Source organism: Phocoena phocoena, chromosome 10 (genome assembly GCF_963924675.1).
Source record: "Phocoena phocoena chromosome 10, mPhoPho1.1, whole genome shotgun sequence".
Lineage (NCBI taxonomy): Eukaryota > Metazoa > Chordata > Mammalia > Artiodactyla > Phocoenidae > Phocoena > Phocoena phocoena.
The window spans coordinates 35714058-35724363 of NC_089228.1; positions in this window are offsets into that span (position 1 = coordinate 35714058).

Sequence of the window (10306 nt, forward strand, 5' to 3'; positions counted from 1 at the left end):
AACAAAAAACAACCATTGCCTCTGCCATCAGCCTCTCAGACGTAACCTCTATAAACTTCTATTTCGTTTGTTGTTTTTCCTTCTCTGGACTGGGATAAAGGATGCCAGGTTCAGACCAACCAGCTTTCCCCTTCCAGAAGCAGCTGAGAGGAAGAGAAAGGCCAGAACTTAGGGTGCCCAGAGGGCTCTGTATTGAGTGCTACTATTAAGGTGGGATTTTCCTAAGAAGGGAAGCGTGTTCTGCCCACAGTTAGGACTCAGGGAGAGCAGGGAGACACCAGGCACGTCTGGGTCTGGCACCGCTCCTTGGGGGAGGAGTAAGGCTGTTGGCCTTTGGGGTCTGCGTGGTGGGGGTCCGTCAGGCCTGCCTCTTGCTCCTCCTCCTCCTCCTGCTCTCTTCAAAAGCCTGTGACCTGGGTGTGCCACAGAGCCCAGTCAGTGCTCTAGGCCTCCCCACTCCCATCAGCTTCTGTGGGCCTCTCCCCCAACTCTGCAAGCTTTCTGGTTGTCTTCGCAGCTTGGGAGATGATGTTTTGCCTCCAGGGACCAGCTGTTGATACAGATAATCAACAGAGCTAGGGAGCCTGAAAATCACGCTCTAATTCCAGGCTTGCCGCTGTCTGTTCATAAGATCCTCTTCTCCATCTACAAAAGGTTCTAATCCCTACTCAACTGTTGCTCTAGGACCATGGTGGGGGCCAAGAAAAAGTTACCATGCAGCACTATTTGGGGCTGAGTGGAGAGTGGGAAAGCAGGTGGGCCTATGTGCTCCGAGGCTGGAGCCTGGGCCTGCGTTCAGACAGGGGAGCTAGACCAGAGCAGAAATCATCACAGAGTCTAAAATATCTCCGGGTATTGTTCTTCCTGGTAGCAAATTATCTTATCTCTGACAGCATTATGTATTTTAGGTATTTCTTATATTAACTTATAAGTTGTAAATTATAAAGTATCCTGGGCAGCCAGTGCCCTGTAGACAGTTAGAAACACCCCATCCTGTCCATGGCCTCTTTTTACTTTGCATGTGGTGCACACATCTTGCCATGTACACACTGCCCTCTACATTGTTCTTTTTTACTACACGGTGTACCAGTTAAGTTGTCCCCAGTTTTCCCTACATTGTAAACCACGTGGTAGAGAATATCTTGACACAAAGACCTGTTCTGCATTTTGCCCACTGATGGAGCCTGAGACCACTCTTGCTGTATCAGAGCAGGGCCCTGCCTCTCGGCCCCAGCTTCACCACAGAGGAAGCCCCGGGATGGAAGGAAGACTCTCCAGGTCACACTGTGTTAATGACCAGCCAGCCTGGAGCCCAGGCCCAGGACCTGCTAGCCAGTGGGCCATACCCCTCCTTTCACATGAAAGAGGCTTTGCACAATGCCAGGCACCCAAGCCATGCTCAGCGGTAACTGTGAGATCATGGCAACCTGTCACTGGGTCATTCAGCCGACTGTCTTTCCCACTGCAGAAGCCGGGAAACTCCTGGAGGAGCAGTGGACTTTGGTGCCTCTGGTGAGCACAAGCCAGCAAGGAGGACCTAACCTTCCAGGCTCCACTGCCTCCTTGGCTGCAGGTGGAGTGTGTCTGGCACAGGGAACTGCTTCCCAAGGTGTCAGGCAAGTCATTGATACCCCAGGCCTCCCCCTGGAGAATCTAACTAATCAGCCTGGCTGGATGGGGAACTTGGGAACTAAAGTTACCAGTAAACAGAAAGGAAGTGAAACCACCCCCTGCTCCTGCTCCTCCCACGGGGTGACGTGATCTCCTCAGGGAAGTGGCTTTGGGCCTTATTTCCCTGCCCAGAGGCATAGGGTGTAGCCGGTTAGGCTCCAGGCCTTATTTGTGCAGCCTTCCTGGGTGCTTGGTGAGCCACCGGCCCATAGGTGGAGTCCATGGTCTTGACAAGGTCACTCCAAGCTCTCAGAGCTGCATGTGGATCCCTGCTAGGCTGTCTCCCAACTCTGCCACCCTGGATGAGTTACTCTACCTCTCCAGCCTCAGCCTGCTTTCTATCTAAACTCTACCTATTTTTATTTTCAGTTTTTCTTTTGATCAAAAAAACACATGTACATAGTTTTAAAAGATAACCCCCAAAGGGCAGGTTCTGCCCCCCTCCAAGCTTCCTTCTCCTTGGCCCATTGTTTTAGTTCTTTTCATCATTCCTTCTTCTGTTTCCCTTCATATTTCTAAGTAGTTTGCCTATAATGCTATTTCTTGATTGTTTCTGCTTTAGAATATTGACCTCCTCGTATGGAAAAATGAGCTCTGATGGCCACCTCCCTGCACACTTACCTTCCCATCCTCCCAGTGTTATGATTTGGGGTAAATTGATATTCATGTTCACATGGTTAAAACTATAGAAACATTGTTCTCTGCTAAACCAAGTAGTATCCTATTTCCTTTCTACTACAATCCTCAAGCTATTAATGGTCTCGTTATTTCATTTGCTTTTTAAAAAATACTTTATGCTGTCCCCTACAAAATTATAAAACTCTGAGCAAACACTATAAAGCTCTTGGCAACATGACTAACCTCAGCAAGTATCACGGAGTCTGTGTTTTCCCTGGAGACTTTGCTCAGGGAGCCGCTCACCCCCGCCCCTCCACTTTCACGGTCCCATCTGTGGGCCCCTCCCTTCCCCAGAGGGAAAAGGCTCAGAGAAGTTAAGGAACTTTGCCCAACATCACAGCAGTAGTAAATGGGGGCAGAGATGTGGACCTAGCCCAGGAGATAGAGTTACGGTCAAGAGCCACCACCCCCTCACCGGAGGATGCTGCAGCCCTGTGGGGTAGCGACCATGTAAACAGGACCACGTGGTGGGTTTAACCTGCAGCAGGATTGCACGTGTGGGAACTCCCTGGCAGTCCAGTGGTTAGGACGCTCATGGCACTTTCACTTCCATTGGCCCTGGTTCAATCCCTGGTCGGGGAACTAAGATCACACAACCTGAGCAGTGCAGCAAAAAAAGAAAAAAAAGGATTGAACGTCGGGCAGAGGCCTCAGCCCTGACTGCAGAGGGCAGAGGCGGGTCTCCCTGCTCATCTTGAGTGACCCTTCCTGGTAAGTTCCCCCGCATCCACGTCCATCCCTGTCCCAGGCAGATTTGAGAACAGGCTGAGCCACAAGTCTGCCTGACAGCCAGGTCCACGCGTTTCTCTGACTGCCCATGGCTACCTCCCATTGAACAGGCTGAACCAGCCCTCACGCAACTGCCATGCTGACACGTGCCTCCCAGGGCCACTGGCAACCCCCTTATTACAGGCCACCCCAGGTCTCCTTCACTGGCGGACTGAGCTCTGACCCCAGCCACCATGCTCTGCACTGGAGGCGGCTCCTTTCCTTTGCTGGTCACAGTCAGCTAAGGTGAGCTCCTGGGAAAGCGTGGTTCCGAGGGCCCCAGGGGGCCTGGTCATCCAGTTGTTCACACACAGGCAATTCCCAGCCAAGGCTGCTGAGCCCCTAAAGGCAGCGCACACCCCTGAAGGAGACAAAGAGCCTTCTGAGTCCAGAGCTCTTGCTGGAAAGCCCTGTGCCTCACACGGAAGAGGACTGTGCATGGTCTGGGGCCTCTGATGACCACCATCCACCCGCCCCTGAAGCTGCACACCAGAGTGTTGTCAGACGGAGGCCAGACCGGCAGGGGATGCTGCCACTGGGCCAGGACTGCCCCTGGGACACAGGAGCTGGTACAGGACATGTCTTGCTGGCCTCAGCCATCAGGAAGCAGGAGTGAGCGTCAGAGATACTTGGGAAACGGAAGATGCATAGATGTCTCCAAGCAGCCACATGCCTTCTAAACAGACAACTCACCACGATTTAATTGGCAGCTCAAATTCAATCTGCTGAGTAGGGAAGAAGAAAGTGTGTGGTTGTTGTGGCAACACCAAATTGCCCAGGACTGTTGGTCTCCCAGGTAGGAAAGGGAGGGGAGCAGAGCCCAGCCTCTGTTTACCTGATGGGGATGTTCTGGGGAACAGGGGCCAGGCTGGACACACCTGCTTTCTTCCCACCACCCCAGCTTGCGGCTGAGGGCCTGAGCCGTGTGGTGTGGTGTAAAGGGGGCTGGCTGGCTCAGGGCCCTCACCCTGGGGTCTGGGGCCCAGGTTGTTCAGCCATGCGTGTTCCAGCCCCACCTTAGAGCAACTGGGACTTGGACCCCCCTTTTCCTCTTACCCCCCAAATCCTATGACTTCCTAGCGGTGCTGTGCCCGTAGGCTTGGTCACGGGCATGTGCACAGCTGGCCTTGCTGGCCTATCCTCTGAGTCCAGTCTGAATGACCAAGGGAACAACAGCCTCACCCAGAGAGTGCCAACCAGAGCCACACGAAGGAGGGTGTGGGGCTGATCCTTCCACTCACAAGCACACCGCACTGCCAGCCTGGCCTCCTTCTCTCCATAAGGAATGGGAAGAAGCCATCTGATGGTTTCCCCCTGTAATCTATGCCAAGCTGGGCCCAGGCCTGGGTGGGGGTGAGTGGTAGAGGAAGGGGCTGCTCAAGTGGGGGAGTTAAGCACTAGGAGCTTCGCCTGCCCTCATACCCACCTGCACGGCCCTGCTGATCAGCTTCATGTCTATCTCTGTGGTCCCAGGGCCTGGTCCTAGGAGGTCCATGGACACTTAATGCATGAATGAATGAGTGAATAAATGAATGAATGAGTGGATGACGTATGGAGTGAGGACTGGGAGCAGAGGAACTGGAGAGGCCAGGTTGGGATGAGGAGCTTGGGGGAAGGCCTCAAAGGAGGTGTTTGTCAGGCTCCCCATCCTCCAGTCTGCCCCAGCCCTGGGGCAGCTCCCATCTTCCAGAGGGACCACTGAGGTCCCTGGCAGATGTGGCCCTGTCACTTGATCCCCCTTCAGAGAAGCAGGGACCCCAGGGCCCTTCCCCCAAGGCCCTTCTCACCTGGTGCCTGATGGGGACTGCCTCCCTGGGACCCCACAGACCTGACTGCTTTTGCTACACGGTCTGTGGGTTCTCCTGCTGTCTAATTAGTGCTAATTGGGAGCAGGAAGTGTGTGCGTGAGTGGGGATTCGTGGCGGTGTGTGTGCCTGGAGCTCGTATGTCCTTGTCAGAACATAGAGGCTTCTTGGGACGGGCCCTTGCCCAGAGCCACGGGGTCTCTGTGGGGCCTGGGTGGGGCTGACTGGGCATCGTGTGCGCTGAGTGCTTCTCTGCTGAGGCCTGTGCTCTCACTGGCCACCTCCTACTCTAGGTGCCAGCTGCCCCAGGGCCAGGCAGGCCCACTTTGTTCATGTGAATCCTCAGCGCCTGGCACAGAGCCACAACTCTTTGCATTTCAGACTCCAGGAATGAAGGGAAGAGGCCTCCAGGGCTGGCAGGAGAGACATGGAGGGCCTGGGGGAACGACCCAGTCCCAGGCTCAGCTCATGGTTCAGTAAAGGCAAGGAAAGACTTGTTTATCTGATGGGTTCACACTTGTGCCTCCCTTGAGGGACAGAGGATGCAGAGGCCCTCCCTAGAGAGGTGTGACTTCCCCTTAGTTTTCCCTCCTTCCCCAGGTCCCCGCCTCCTTTCACTTGGGGCACAGATGGGGGTGTCCAGAAGCAAAGCAGCTTTTGTGTCAAGCCCTAGGCTAAGTTTTCAACTCCTGTGGTGCTCCCCACATCCATAGGCACTGGTCATAGCCAGATGATAGGCTGCAATGGGGGAAGCAGGGGTGCGGGCGTGTGGGGAACCTGGGCAGAAGCATGTGCCCCATTCCAGAGCTAAGGCTCTCCCTGCTTCCTGTATTGCTTGTGTTGACCGTGGTCCGTGAGTACCCTCATCCTGGGCACAGTCAGGCCTCCCTCTTAGTGGACCCAGACCCTGTGACCCTAGGACCCTAGGACCACCAAGAGCCCAGAAGCAGGGCCCTCAGGGCTCAAAGGTGCTCAGAGATTAAGATAGCTGAGCCGGCTCCTAGGACCAGCCTCAGTTTTAGCCACTGTAAAACAGACTTGTTCCTGTGAAGCCGCACTGGAAAAGGTAGAGTGGGCAGTGGGTTCCTCTGAGGCCTGGGATCCAAAAGGAGAGGCCTGACCGCCGGCGGCCACTAGAGGGCAGGACCCTCCCGTGTGTTTCTTCCAAAGGGCTGGCGAGCAGGGTGATGGGAGACAATGGCAAGGCAGGCCCTGGACACAGTTGCCAAATGCTGAATGGCTGCTAGTCAGGTCCAGCAGAGGCTGGGGCACTGACCAGAAGTCCACCTGGGCCCTACACCCCACAAACCCTTGCTGAGCCTTTAGGCTTTCCCCTCCTGAGCCTGCTCAGCACCTCACCTCCCTTCTTAGAATATCAGCGGCAGAGGAGCAATTAGCACTGGCTCTTCAGCCTCCTCTGGGGACACTGAGGACACTGAGGCAGGTAGGAACTCAGCTGGCCACACCCCATGCGTTGGCTTGGAGTAGACCAAGGGCTGACCGTGACCCAGGCACTCACAAAGACTCCGTGGGGTCAGAGTTGTTGGGATCATGCTGCTTTGGCAGATAAGGAAACTGAGGCTCAGAGGGGCTTTTGTCTGCCCGAGGTACACCAGCAATGGTGGTACAGGGATTCCAGCCCGGGCAGAGGGACGGCAGAGCCTGTGTTTGAGCTACCACGCAGCGTTGCCATCACACATGCAGAGACACCCTCCCATGACCCTCCCAGACATGAATGTGTGTGTGCCCACAGGGCCCTGGTAGCTAGCTACAGCAAGCACAGGGTGTCTCTGCACCCTGCCTCTCCCAGCCAGAGGCTTCTGCCTCATCCGGGCCTGGCCGGTAGCGAGGCCCAGGAGCACTGCCTCCCGAGTACAGGCTCCTTGAGGATGCCCACCCCACCCCTGGGCAGGAGGAGCTGTGTGAGAAGCTGTCCATGCTGTGACCATGCCTCCTTCATGGCCCCTTGGTGCTAGTGGGGAAGTGGGTGCCAATTAAGGGAGCAGATGGTGGCCCTGTCCACCTCATGAGGCTGTGCTTAGAGCCACAGGAGTCAAGGACCTGCGTTTAAGCCCTTGTTTGGCCTTGTTCCTCCAACCAGGCTTGGAGCTCTTTGCCCAGGGCGGGGAGTGGGGAGTTCCTGACCCAGGCTGCCCTACTTCTGCCCTTTCCCAGAGAGGGCGAAGGCCATGGAGCTACTGGGCATCATATTTCCGGTGAGGGCCTGAGCAGTTAGAGGCTGAGTCCAGCTGTCCCAATACTGCCTTGGAGCAGTAGAGAATGAGGGTGTCTTTGGGGCCTGTTTCTGGAGCTCTGGTCTGAACTGAGCTATAGCTCATACAGCTGATTTGCATGGAGATCCCCCACTGGGCTGCTGGGCTGAAGTAGTGGGCCCTGTTAAGGGCTGGGGTCTGGTTGGGGAGGTAGCCCTGTTGCCAGATCTTTCTCTGTGGCCCAGTTGGCCTCCTGGTGTGTTGAGACGTGTGAGCATCAGGCACGCCTGGGAGGGCAGCTCCACAGGCCAGCCTGAACAGGGTACTTGGGGGAGCCCTGTCTTCCAGCCAAGTATCTGGGAAACAAACCCCACAGACTTCAGAGTGCACCTCCAATAGTGCTACGGTCCTCTCAACAGCTCCAGTGACCATAGGATTCAGTGCACCCATTTTACAGATGGGGACCCCCAGACTCCGGCCACACCACCTCTTCACCAATAGCTTCTTCACTGGTCTCCTTGACTTCAGTTCTCTCTCTTCCTTCCTTGTTCTCAATTAAAACAATTTTTTTAACTTTTAAAATTAGTTTTTATTACATAAGAAGTACATGAAAACACCCTCTTTTTTTTTTTTTTTTTTTTTTGCAGTACGTGGGCCTATCACTGTTTTGGCCTCTCCCGTTGTGGAGCACAGGCTCCGGACGCGCAGGCTCAGGGGCCATGGCTCACGGGCCCAGCCGCTCTGCGGCATGTGGGATCTTCCCGGACCGGGGCACAAACCCGTGTCCCCTGCAACAGCAAGCGGACTCTCAACCACTGCGCCACCAGGGAAGCCCAAAAAACATCCTCATTTTTAAAATGTGATACAGTAAGATTAAATTGAAAGGCTCCCTTGGCCTTGTTCTTCACAAGCTCAGGGTTCACAAGGGTTAGGAGTTTGATATTTCTCTATAAAATGAGAATAATTATACTTGTGCTACCCAAGCAACAGATTTATTGTATAAAAAAAAAAGAAAGTGCTTTAGGAGAATGTGTGTTTAACACATATAGATGATTTATCAAATGTCCTGTGAATGTGAAATGGTTGTGTCCCAGTGGTGGTGCTCAGCTGTGCTAATGCCCTGGCCCTGCAGGCAGCCCATCCCATGATGACACTGCCACTAACGCCCTGACTTCCTATCTCTGTCCCCTTATTTTGGCTTCAAGACTCAATCATTTTCTTTTAAAAGCTCACATCTCAAACTATTTTCAGAGTTTATTTTCTTTTTTCTCCCAACCCCCCACAATAAGATTTGGGGTGGGTTGGGGATAGGTAGGGACGTGAGGGAAGCCAAGCAGGGCAGGAAATGTCTAGCAGAACACCCCTCCCAGACTGTAGACCCAGGTGCTCCTGCACAGCCTGTGCGTCTGGCAAAGCCTGTGCTCCTGTGGACACGCAGCACCCCCAAACCAGCCATGTCCCCCTCCCCCTCCTCAGTCATTGTAATTGCAGCAGAGGACATGCACTATATGGATATCCTACGGGCTTATCTGTTCCTCTGTTCCTGGATGTCTAGGCTGTTTCCAGTGGGGTGCTATTCCAGACTGCCACAATGGACACCCCTGTGCACGTCTCCTCTGGGGTCTTTCAGAGATGCTGAGAACTGAACTCGCTGAGCTGAGAGGCAGGTGCTAAATCACCCTCCAGGGACTTCCCTGGCAGTCCAGTGGTTAAGATTCCGTACTCCCAATGCAGGAGGCACGGGTTCGATCCCTGGTTGGGGTACAAAGGTTCAGCATGCCACACAGTGCAGCCTAAAAAAAAAGAAAAAAAAAAATCAACCTCCAAACTCTTGAGCTCACACCCAGGATCAGAAGATTTTGTTGCACTAACAACACTTTGTTGCACTAACACTTTGCCAAAACATCTCCTTTCAATGTGAATTTCTTTCATTACTCATCTTATATGTTACTTATTAATTAATTAATTTATATTGTATATATTTAAGAGGTATAACTTTACATCTTAAAGGCAGGATCTGTCTGGTGAGGCCTCTCCTGAAGCACAGCCCTGACCTCAGCTCCTTCTCCAAGGCCGGGAGACTTGGAGATTGAGGTCAGCGGCCTGCTGGGCCCTCTCCTCCAGGCTGGATCTGAACTATACCCTGGCCCCATGTTTCTTCCTGACAGCTGACAGCAGGGCTGGCTGGAGGTGTAGCTGACATGGTCCCTGCTCAGGCTCAATCTAACTAGGGGGAAACTGCCCCAAAGCAACTCACTTGGAAAAGATTGACCTTTCCTGGACTTCTCACTCTGAATTAACAAATCCCAACCTGTCTCGGCCTTCACTTTCTGCTTCTAGAAAATGGGGCGAAGGAGGACCCAGAATAGGAGATTAAGAAGCAACAGACAGGCAGGTGCTTTGGGCAGTGGGAAGATAGGGTCCGGGTCCTGGGAGCTCAGTGTGGATTCTAGCATCCGCCAGGCCAGGTGCTGGGAGAGGTTGAAGTGTCAAGTTTGGGGCTCTCCTGGGCCTGTCTCAGATGTTTTTCCCAGCCCTCCCTGAGCTCACCGTGCCTTTTCTAGGCCCACTCCCCCCACCCCCACATCCCACCAAACAGCATTGAGGATCTGCTGGCCAGTAGCCACCAAGAGCTCCAGGGAAATAGAGAGCAAGCCCATTTGATGATGGAAATGGGCTTTCAAAAAAGCCTATTCTTGGAATGCCGTGGGCTTGCTTCCCTCTGACCAAAGGAGACCCCACCTTGGAGAGGGTAAGGAGAGGGTAGGGAGAGAGAAAGTGCAGGGGGCAGGGGCCGGACTGGGCTTTCTGCCTGGCTGCAGTGCTTTGGGGTTATGTTGAGTGTCTGGGTGGATGATCACAGGCAGGTGACTTTTCTCTGAGCTCCTGTGTCATCATCTTTAAAGTAGGCAGAATACTACCTGCCACACAGTGTTGTGGTGAGAATTGAATGAATCCACACATGGACAGACCATCTAGCCAAGGGCTGCACACATGTGAAGTGGACCACAAGCAATCGCTGATCAGACATTGCCCAGTGTTTAGTGGACACCCAATAAATGGTGACTGTTATCACGGCGGCAATAGTTTATGTGCCCATGGCCGTAGGCACCTGTGCACGTCTATAAATCCACGCCTGTTGCCGGGGATCCTCCCGGGATGTGTGTGAAT